At 33.1% G+C, this 11,472-nt stretch overlaps 1 pseudogene; it reads left to right on the plus strand.

Moving 5' to 3' along the window:
- The first annotated feature begins 7,290 nt into the window (after positions 1-7,290).
- Positions 7,291-11,182, plus strand: LOC147382588 (uncharacterized; annotated as a pseudogene).
- The last annotated feature ends 290 nt before the right edge of the window (positions 11,183-11,472 follow it).

The following is an 11,472-nucleotide window of genomic DNA, read 5'->3' on the forward strand; positions in this document are numbered from 1 at the left end:
AAAAGAAAAATCCACCGCCACACCAGCTTGTACGTTCATGACCAAAGAAGGAAATTATTGATCAGTATCATAATGGGGATATGTTCCAAGTATGAATTGGTGTGACCATAGCGATTTGAGGAGGAAAGGAAAAAAAATGAGTAACCCATCTGCTTATCAATGAAATAAATAAATCACTATAATAAACAAATAAATCACCCTAATTCAATTTTATCCAATTTAATAGTTTTGGTCCCAAAAACCCCAACAGCAGATGCCGAATCTCATTCGAATAATGTCCTCCCCAACTGGAGTTAACTTTCATTGTATTATGAATCAGAATTAGGAATGATTCTTTTGCAAAGAATAGTGAAAGGCAATCTGGCCTCTAATAAATGTAGTCGTCTACTTTAACATAGAATTTCAAATCGAACAGTCCATAGGCAGCTTTGAGGAAAGCTAACGTTTTATATGGGAGTTTGCTATACTGCTCTATGAATTTATCATATTCTACAACCTCTTGTCTGAGTTCCTCCATCATAGATTTATCATTGGTTTTTCCGATCATAAATATGAACACCAAACTAGTTGGTTCTTCCAACAATGAAGAATTTAAAATTGAGTTTTTATCACAAAATCGGATTTTCAGAAAACACAACGTAAATTATTCTTTAAAAAAAAAAATTCTCCTTCGATTAAGATTTTTTTTTTTTCATCCCAACTTGAGTTTTCACCATCGATCAAAATATTAGTCTTGAATCCTTTCTTCAAGAGGTGAAAGAAAGGTCGATGAACATCATTCCAAATTGCAGCGATTTCAAGTGGAACTAGCAACTATCAATCTTTGATCTTTAGACCAAATGATCGGAGTATTTGTTAAGAACTCTAAGTCGATCGGGCTGCTTTAGGATCGTGAGGATAGAGAGACAAAATCGGTCTCTACTGTTTGAGAACGATGGAGTAGACTTGAAAGAAAACCGATTGTTTCTTTCTCTTCAAAAAATTGATTCGATTGAGGGCTCTACACCTATTGGGCTGATTTTGCATCGAGAGGACGAAGAGATAGAATCGGCCTCTGTTGAAAAATCGATGGAACTGGGTAAAACAATTTACGAAGAAGACGATGTGTGGACTTTAAAGAAGGGGTTTTATTTTTGGCACACCAAACACACCATCATGTATTGGTGGTGTAAACAAAAAAAACATCAACTTATTTATGGCACACCACGCACACCAGCACCTTTTGATAGAACCTTAAATTTTTTTTTTTTTTACTATTTCGTCAATTCCTTCTTGCTGTTAATGGACAGCAAGCTAACAAAAAATTTTTTAAAAAACAAAAAAAATGTTGTCGAAGGGTACATCGCACACCCTTAAACAAATTTTTATTTTTTTTTATATTTTAAAAAATAAAAAATAAAAAAATGCTCAAAGATAGAACCCAAAAAAAAAATTAAAAAAAAACTTCAAGATTCATTAGTCATCACTCCATCCTCACTTAAATCTCTTTATCTATTTAGGGTCATTCTAAATAACCTTCGATTGAATCATAAGAAAATTACATGGCAAATAAAAATATTCAAAATTGAATTAATAGAGGATAATATAAAAAGAATAAGATATCCCAATGAATAACAATGGGCTATCAACCATTCTCATGTCCTTTAGCTCTCGATATCATGCCTTATTTGAGGTTATCCCAAATGTCCCTTAAACAAGTCATAGCAATTAATCTAAACAACACCGAGAGAGTGCAATAGTCCTAACAAATAATCGAATCAAGTAAACTAAAAACAAAAATAATAATAAAAAACTAGGTCTAAATGGTAATATTCCCAAACTTGGGATTTTTCAAGTCTGATCCTCAAAAGTCCTCAACAGAGTCGCCACTGAAAGTGCCCTCGATTCGCAGGGTGCACGGACCGCTTTTGACCTTTGAGGTTTGGGAGTCGCCACCTAGTTATTACGGTCTAGGAATCGAATATTGACTGTAAAAGGTAAAAGAAACTAATCCACAAAAAATAAGAAATTAAGTCCGGGGATCACGTTACGGAGTTGGAAGGTGTTAGGCACCAACCCCGTCCAACAAACGTCGGTCTCTACTAATTCTCAAATAGATCTACATTGCTAAAAAGACCTAATCAATAAAAAAATATAAATAGTTATCTTTTTCGAATGCAATGGTTTTGTTCCCTCAGATATGGTAGAATAGCTCTTTGTACGGTACTCCTCGCTTCGTTCTGTTTCTAAATTCATTTCAGATTCCCAAGGCAAAGTATCTCTTTCTTAGATCTGTATTCTTCAAAAAAATTTATAGATTTTTAGGTGTTTTTGAAGGGCTTCTAGGTGTTTTTCGAGCTAAAGTTGAAGTATGGGTGTTAGGTAAGGAGTTAGGGCTCAAAAATTAGGATTTATGGGAAGTTAGGGAAGCTTTTTGACCAACTTTTTCTAGGGTTTTTGATTTGATATTTTATGTGTTTGAATGAATTTTCCTAAGCATAACGTAGGCTCTAAGGATATTTTAAGGTCAGGGGTATTTTGATAATTTGATCATTTTTTAGTGATTTTTATCGTGAAATTTCTTTTTGTCTGAAAAATGATAATTTCTAAGTTTTTAGGGTCATATTTTCCTAGCATTGCGGGATTTCTAAGGTTTTGTCAGTTCGAGATACCTCATCCAGATTTCTGAAACATATCTAGTAACAAAATAAAGCATTGTAATAAACATCCATCATTGGGAATTGTTGCAATCGGGTTGACGAGTTGATTAATCAGGCGAGTGCAAAAATGGGGTGTCTACAGGGCTTAATCAAACCAAACAAGCAAGGATATCACATATATTCAAAACAATACAAATCCATAGCATCGAGATCAATATCAAAGCAAGCACATCAAAAATATATCTGTAGAGATCATGGCATATTAGATGGATAATCAATGAATATAACACAGAATATGGATTGATAGTTGTAGAGATAAGGAGTGATGAACATTTTTTTTGTGAAAAACATGCATGGCAAATCTTTTGAGAACATGGGCCAGCTTGAATAACTCATAAGGTTTCGAATTTTACCAAGGGTCATTAAACCAACGTGGTCATCTCATCAGTAATTCAATACCATAGCCTTTTTAGATTTGATAAAAAAGTTAAATTGAAATAAAAATCTGATTGAATTAAAATCGAGTTCCAATCGACCAATCAATTTAAAAATGATTTATGAGAGATCATTAAGGCAAGTAGCGTGGGATCACCACACCTCATTCTCCAAAAATAAAAAATAAAAAATGAAAAAGAGAGAAAGAAAAAAAACATGGGCACACATTTTCTTTTCCAACTCTCTTTTTCCCATGTCCTCTATCCTTCTTTCTAGCTTCTCACAACTACCCATGTCCTATACCATCTCTCCCATCTCTTCATATCTCATGTTTGATGGTAGAACCACCATAAAAGGGGATTAAGAAAACCATTGAATAAGGGAAAAAAAAACATTTTTGGGGCCATCCTTAAAAAAAAATAGCAACATTTTTTCCACCATTAAACCTACAACCTTTTTCTTCTTTCTTGAAAAAAAAACACACCTTCTTCTCCATTAACATCCTCAACTCTTCTCTCCCACATTGGATGACAATCCCACTCCTTCTTCTTCCTCATTTTAAAAAGAAAAAAAAAAAAACTGCAACAATCATCTTCTTCCATTAATATTTTGTCGTCCTCTTTAAATAAAAAAAAATCAAGAATGAAAGATACCCCCCTTCTTCTTTCTTTTACTCTCTCTATTTTCTTCCTCTTCACTACATCTTTTTTTCAACCATTCGAGCAATCCAAAAATAAATAAATAATTGATTTTGGAGGAAGATTCACACATCAAACTCGTAAGATCACGGCACTACTCATAAGTTATTTCGAGTTTTTGTTGAAGGAATCTAAGGGCCTGTTTGGATACCAGGAGCAGAACTACTGTTCCAAAGAACATGAGCAAAACTACTTTGTGGAGGACTTATAAAAGTAATTCTGTGCAGAAAGGGGTGTTTGACAATCAATTCTGTGAAGTACTGGCAGAAGTACTTTTGTGCTGGAAATTTATTTGGGAACCATACTGACTTCTCATGACTTCTAAAAAAAAGACCAGAATACCCTTATATTATACCAGTTACTATTTTTTGTCTTTTAGTGTCATAATATGCCTTCAAACTATACTATTTTTGACATTTTAACTATAAATATTAATATAATATAATATAATAAATATTAATATAATATAATATAATATTTTAAATATTAAATATTAATATAATGTGTTTAAATCCATTATACTCAAAAATTAAAAAAAAAATTGACAGATTGTTTTTGACATAATATGCCATAATATTAAAAAAAAATTGACAGACTATCTTTTAGTGTCATAATATATGCCTTCAAACTATACTGTTTTTGACATTTTAACTATAAATATTAATATAATATAATAAATATTAATATAATAAAATATAATATTTTAAATATTAAATATTAATATAATGTGTTTAAATCCATTATACTCAAAATTTAAATATTAATAAAGGTTTCTTTCATTTGATTTAAGGGCAAATGAATTAGGAATATTTTCATAGAAAATTAATAAAGTTAAGGGTATTTTGGTAAAACAAACCGTTAGATTTTGACTCCCTACAAGATGAGTTTTAAGAAATAGATTTTCTCGACTTATTCACAAAGAGTAATTTCTTGCACTTGCGCGGAGTAACTCTTCGAAGGAGTTGTTCATCCAAATGCATCCAAACGACTTCTAGCTCCCCGCAAGAGTCAAAAGTAGCCAAGGAATCCTATCCAAACGCTTACTAAACGTTCGAAATCATTCGACAAAGGTAATTTTTTTTTATTTGATTTATTTATTCTTGATTTCATAATTTTTTATGTATCCAAATGGATTCGTCAATTTTTGAGGTGTACTTAATACTAATGGCAAATTTTAAAGTTTCTGAAATATTAATGGATCAACCAATTGATTATTAATATTATCGGATCGATTTTCTCATTTTATAATATTAATGGATCAATTTGTTGATTTTACGAAATGTATGGGCTAATTCTTTAAATTTGGCACACGTGGTGATTTTGGAAAATCAAGATTTTTTTGATCAAAATTATTGAGTCGACTCATTGATTTTGAGTACATTGAAAATTTGAATTGATTTTTTTTCCTATAAAATGAATATGTGAATTAAATCAATGATTTTGGCGCACGTGATGATTTTGAAAAATTAAGATTTCCTTGATCAAAATTATTGAGTTGACTCACTGATTTTAGGTACATTAAAAATTTGAATCAATTTTTTTTTTATAAAATGGATATGTGAGTTATTTCAATGATTTTGGCGCACGTGATGATGTTGGAAAATCGAAATTTCCTTGATCAAACTTGTGAGTTGACTCACTGATTTTGGGTATATTAGAAATTTGAATCGATTTTTTTTTCTCTATAAAATGGATATGTGAGCCAACTCACTGATTTTGTGTATATTGGAAGTCCCAAATCAAAATTTTCCTGTGAAATAAAGCATGTGAGTCGACTCATTGATTGCAATACACGTAGCAATTCAAAAAAATTGAATTTCTTTGATTAGAAATGTGTGGGTCAACTGACTAATTTAATGCACGTAACGATTCAAAATCAAATTTCTTTGATAAAATGTTGTTAATGAACCAATTCACTAATTTTGTGTACCTGACATTGAAAATTGATTTCATACTCCTCAAAATGTGATCGAATTGACCCATTCTTACATAGATCATCCTCGATTGTGAATTCTGAATTTCATTATAAGTTGTCTTGAATGGTCTTTCATTGAAAATAGACGAAACATTCTTTGTGAAAATATTCAGACATTGATTTCTGAATTGCGTTTTGATTGGAAACCATGAACATAATATATTTAGATTTCATATTCAGATTTTCACTAAAATTCTTGATTGTTTTGCTTGTTGTTCTCTGAAATTTAATTCTTAGAGTTCTCTTTAATGGACTTTCATTAAAAAAAAAAATTCTTAATTAACATAAAAATCAAACATTCCTTGTTGCTGTTAAAATATGCTGCTGATCTTTAAAGGTCTTTAATGGTCACTCATTGAAAATCTTTCAATTACATCACCATTGATGTTGCTGCAATTAAACTCGAAATATTTCTTGCTGGAAATTTTAGAAATAAAACGTTTATTTTATTGCTGAAACACAGCCACAACAGTCACAACGTTTGCTGAAATTATTGTTCTTGCTAAAACTCAGATGAATAACATCAGATCACATGACGATGTTACGTGGATTTCTTGCTAAATTATAGATAGAACGTGTAACATGAGTTTATTTTTCTATCTATGTTCTTGTTGAGTTAACAGCCACCACGTTTTGTTCCTGTTTGTTCTTGCTGGATTTCTTGCTGAAAATTTAGTCAGTGGGAAACTGTAATTTCCGCCATTAAAGAAGACAACAAAGGAAAATTCATTGTTTTCATGTGTTCATGTTCTTGTTGTACTTGAGTTTTCTAAAGTAAAACGATTCAGATTTGTTTTCAATATCCGTCTCCCACACCCTTCTATATTAACGTTGCTGCCATCACTTTATAGCTTATCGCAATTGTTTCATTTTAAAAAAAAAATATTTGAATCACAAACGGACTGTTGAATTTTGAGGTTATTGAATTCTAGCTTCTGATTAAGTACCTTAAAGGAGGTTGATTTATTGTTTCTTCTTACTGGGCTTTGTTTTTTTTTTAAAAAAGGGATTTGTTAGTTGCTGTTTGTAATTACAGAAAATCGATAAATTGGAGTTGTTAAACTAATAGGTTTCAACCATGAGTAAGGAAGGAGGAGAACCACATGAGACCGACCTAAAATTATTCATCAAGGCCGTTCATAATCAATTTAAATTATTGAATTCAAGGTTGGACAATATGGAATCCTCTAATGAATCTAAACCATATTGAAGACATGAGTTCGACGAAGAAGAAGATATTCATTCCGAAGTGGAGAGAGTACATTATCGACGGGATAAGAAAATTGATTTTAAAGAAGATAACAATTTGGGTAGTATAAAGATGGCGATTCTGACCTTTCATGGAAAGAATGATCCTAAATTATATTTGGAGTGGGAAAGAAAGGTTGAGCACATTTTTTATTGTCATAATTATTTCGAGGATAAAAAAATAAAACTAGCCGCCGTGGAATTTACAAACTATGCCAGTATATGGTGGGATCAATTGGTGATCAATAGGCGCAAAAATTGTGAGAAACCAATTCGATCATGGGATAAGCTGAAGTCAGTGATGCGTAAAAGATTTATTCCTAGCCATTGCTATTGAGATTTGTATATCAAATTGCAAGGGTTGGTTCAAGGTTCCATGAGTGTAGAGGATTATTATAAAGAAATGGAGATTGCCATGATTAGAGCAAACATAGAGGAAGATAGAGAAGCAACCATGGCTAGATTCATCGCCAGATTGAACAAAGAAATTGCTGATGTGGTTGAGTTGCACCATTATGTGGAGATGGAAGAGTTATTGCACAAAGCATTAAAGTGAAAAAGCAAATCAAGTCTAGAAGGTTCAGATCTGGATCATCTTCTAATAATCTGTGGAGATCAAATTGGAAGGACAACAAAATTCCTTTCAAACCAAAAGAAGACGCAAAGTCAAAGCCTTCGATTTCTATTCCTAAAGATAGACCTGAAACAAAGCCTCTTATTAAGTCACATTAGATTAAGTGTTTTTAGGTGCCAAGGGTTTAGACGCATTGCTTCTGAATGCCTAAACAAAAGGGTTATGGTTGTATTGGCAAACAGAGATATTGAAAGTGCTAGTTCAAGTGACAACGAGATACCTTCATTAGAGGATTGTTCTGATGTTGAAGTAGAAGAGCATGTGCATGGTGATTTACTTGTCACCAGGAGAGTTTTGAGTATACAGCTTAAGGATGAAGGAGATGAGGAGTAACGTGAGCATATTTTTCACACAAGATGCCACGTAAAGGATAAAGTCTGTATATTGATTATTGATAGTGGGAGTTGTACCAATGTTGCTAGTACCTTGTTGGTAGAGAAGTTGAATTTGAAATGGCAGAAACATCCTAAACCATATAAGCTACAATGGCTGAATGATTGTGGAGAAGTGAAGGTAAATAAGCAAGTTCGGGTTCCTTTCTCAATAGGCAAGTATGTGGATGAGGTTATTTGTGATGTGGCACCGATGCATGCTGGTCATATATTGCTCGGTCGACCATGAAAATTTGATAGGAGAGTGTCGCATGATGGGTATAAAAACCGTTATTCTTTTGTAATGAACAATCAGAAAATTGTATTGGCCCCTCTCAAACCTTTGCAAGCTTATGAGGACCAGGTCAGGATAGCAAGTAAGTGCAAAATGAGAGAGAAACAAAGGTGTGAGCAAAAAGGAGAGCAAAGTGAACAACATGGAGAGAAGAATAAAGTACTAAGTGTATTTGCCAAAAAGCATGATGTTAAAAGTGTAATGATAGTAAGGCCACAAGTTCTAGTTCTTATGTACAAACATGTTTATTTTTCCATTGACGATCTTAACTCATCTTTGCCTAGTGTTGTTGTGTCTTTATTTCAGGAATTTGAGGATCTTTTTCCCGAGGAGATTTCACATGGTTTATCTCATTTAAGAGGAATTGACCACCAAATAGATTTCATACTTGGTTCTGCTATACCAAATAGACTTGCTTATAGAGCTAATCCTGAGGAAAAAAAGGAGATATAGAGGCAAGTGGATGAACTGTTGTTGAAGGGATTTGTAAGGAAAAGTCTCAGCCCATGTTCGGTTCTTGTTCTCTTAGTACGAAAAAAAGATGGAACATGACGCATGTGTGTGGATTGTCGAGCTATTAATAAGATAACGGTATAATATAGGCATCCTATCCCTAGGTTAGATGATATGTTTGATGAATTGCATGGCTCTCATTTATTTTCTAAAATTGATTTAAAGAATGGGTATTATCAAATTCGCATGAAAGAGGGAGATGAATGGAAAACTGCATTTAAAACTAGATATGGGTTGTATGAATGGTTAGTAATGCCCTTCGATTTAACTAACGCACCTAGTACATTCATGAGATTAATGAACCATGTCTTGCGTGCTTTCATGGGAAAATTTGTGGTAGTTTACTTTGATGATATTTTAGTTTATAGCAAAAATGTTGATGACCATGTGAAGCATTTGCATGCTGTGTTTAGTGTGTTAAGATTACACCAATTATCTGTTAATCTTAAGAAATGCACATTTTGTATGGAATTTGTTGTGTTTCTTGGATATGTTGTTAGTTCGCAGGGAATTAGTGTTGATGAGGAAAAAGTAAGGGCAATAAAGGATTGGCCTACACCTAAGAATGCGAATGAGGTAAAAAGTTTCCATGGTTTAGCAAGTTTTTATCGAAGGTTTGTTAAGGATTTTAGTTTTATTGCTGCACCTTTGAATGAACTTGTTAAAAAGAATGTTGTTTTTAATTGGGTTAATATGCATGATCCGGTTTTCCAAACTTTGAAAGATAAGTTAACTAATGCACCTTTGTTGTGTTTGCCTAACTTTGATAAAGCTTTTGAAATAGAGTGTGATGCATCCGGGATTGGAGTAGGAGCAGTTTTGATGTAGGATTCTAAGCCAATAGCTTATTTTAGTGAAAAGCTAAGTGGGGCAGCATTGAATTATCCTACTTATGACAAAGATCTTTATGCATTAGTGAGAACTCTTCAAACATGGCAACATTATTTATGGCCAAGGGAATTTATCATTCATTCTGATCATGAGAGCTTGAAATTCCTGAAGACCCAAGGTAAGCTTAACAAAAGACATGCTAAATGGTTGGAGTTTATAGAAACATTTCCTTATGTAATTAAATATAAACGTGGGAAGGAAAATGTTGTGGCCGATGCATTATCAAGAAGGTACGTATTACTTACTTCATTGCAAACTAAACTACTTGGTTTTGAATTGATTAAAGATTTGTATGCCAATGATTCTGATTTCAACCAAGTATGGAATGCAAGTGCTAAGTGTGCGTTTGGTGACTTTTATAGGCATGAAGGATTTCTTTTCAAGAAAGATAAATTGTGCGTGCCTAATTGTTTTGTTCGTGAGTTACTTGTAAGGGAAAGTCATGGGGGACGTTTAATGGGTCACTTTGGTGTCCTAAAAACTTTAGATATCTTACATGAGCATTTTTATTGGCCCCATATAAAGCATGATGTTCAATCTATTTGTGACAAGTGCATTACATGTAGGCAAGCAAAGTCTAAAATTCGACCGCATGGCTTGTATACCCCTTTGCTTGTACCTAATCAGCCTGGGACTGATATTTCTATGGATTTTGTTTTAGGATTGCCAAGGACTCAAAATGGTAAAGATAGTATATTTGTTGTTGTTAATAGGTTTAGTAAGATGACCCATTTTATTGCATGTACTAAAACCAATGACGCAACACATATTGCTGATTTGTTCTTCAAAGAGGTAGTTCGATTGCGTAAGCTACCTAAGTCAATTGTTAGTGACAGAGATGTTAAGTTCCTAAATTATTTTTAGCGTACTTTATGGAATAAATTAGGAACTAAACTTTTATTTTCTACTGTTGCACATCCTCAAATGGATGACCAAACTGAAGTAGTTAATAGGGCATTTACTACCTTATTGCGTGCTATCATTCAAAAAAATTTAAAACAATGAGAGAAGTGTTTACCACATATTGAGTTCGCATATAATAGGACTATTCATTCAAATACTTCATTTTCTCCAATTGAGATTGTTTATGGTTTTAATCCTTTAACACCTGTGGATATTTTACCTTTGCCTACTAATGAACATGCTAATCTTGATGGTAAGAAAAAGACAGATTTTGTGAAAGATTTACATGTCAAAGTTTGAGCCAACATTGATAGGAAGAATGAGCAATATGCTAAGCAAGCCAATAAGGGCCACTTGAAAGTTATTTTCCACCCTGGAGATTGGGTTTGAGTGCACTTGCGTAAGAAGCAGTTTCCTACCCAAAGGAAATCAAAATTGCAGCCTCGAGGAGATGGTCTATTTCAAGTCTTGGATCGGATCAATGATAATGCTTACAAACTCGATTTGCCAAGTGATTATGATAATGTTAGTGCAACTTTTAATGTTGTTGATTTATTCTTGTTTAATGTAGGTGATTTGAGGACGAATCTTTTTGAAGAGGGAGAAAATAATGGAGATCGAGTTGCTGACCCAATAACTCAAGTTGATGTTTCCAAGTCTTCTCAAGAACCATTGCAAGGAATTGGCGGTCCGATGACTAGGACAAGGACAAAGAGGATGGAAGAGGCATTGCAAGGCTTGATTGTGGAAGTACAATACAAAGAGGCCATTATAAAAGATTCTAAGGCTAACTTCAGAGATATCAAAGTTTTATCAAGGATGGTCAACTATCTTTTTATGCATCAATTTGAATGCAAGGTTTAATTGAAA

The sequence above is a fragment of the Akebia trifoliata genome, chromosome 16, assembly GCF_017979445.1.
Source record: "Akebia trifoliata isolate Shusen 1 chromosome 16, ASM1797944v1, whole genome shotgun sequence".
NCBI classification, from domain to species: Eukaryota; Viridiplantae; Streptophyta; class Magnoliopsida; order Ranunculales; family Lardizabalaceae; genus Akebia; species Akebia trifoliata.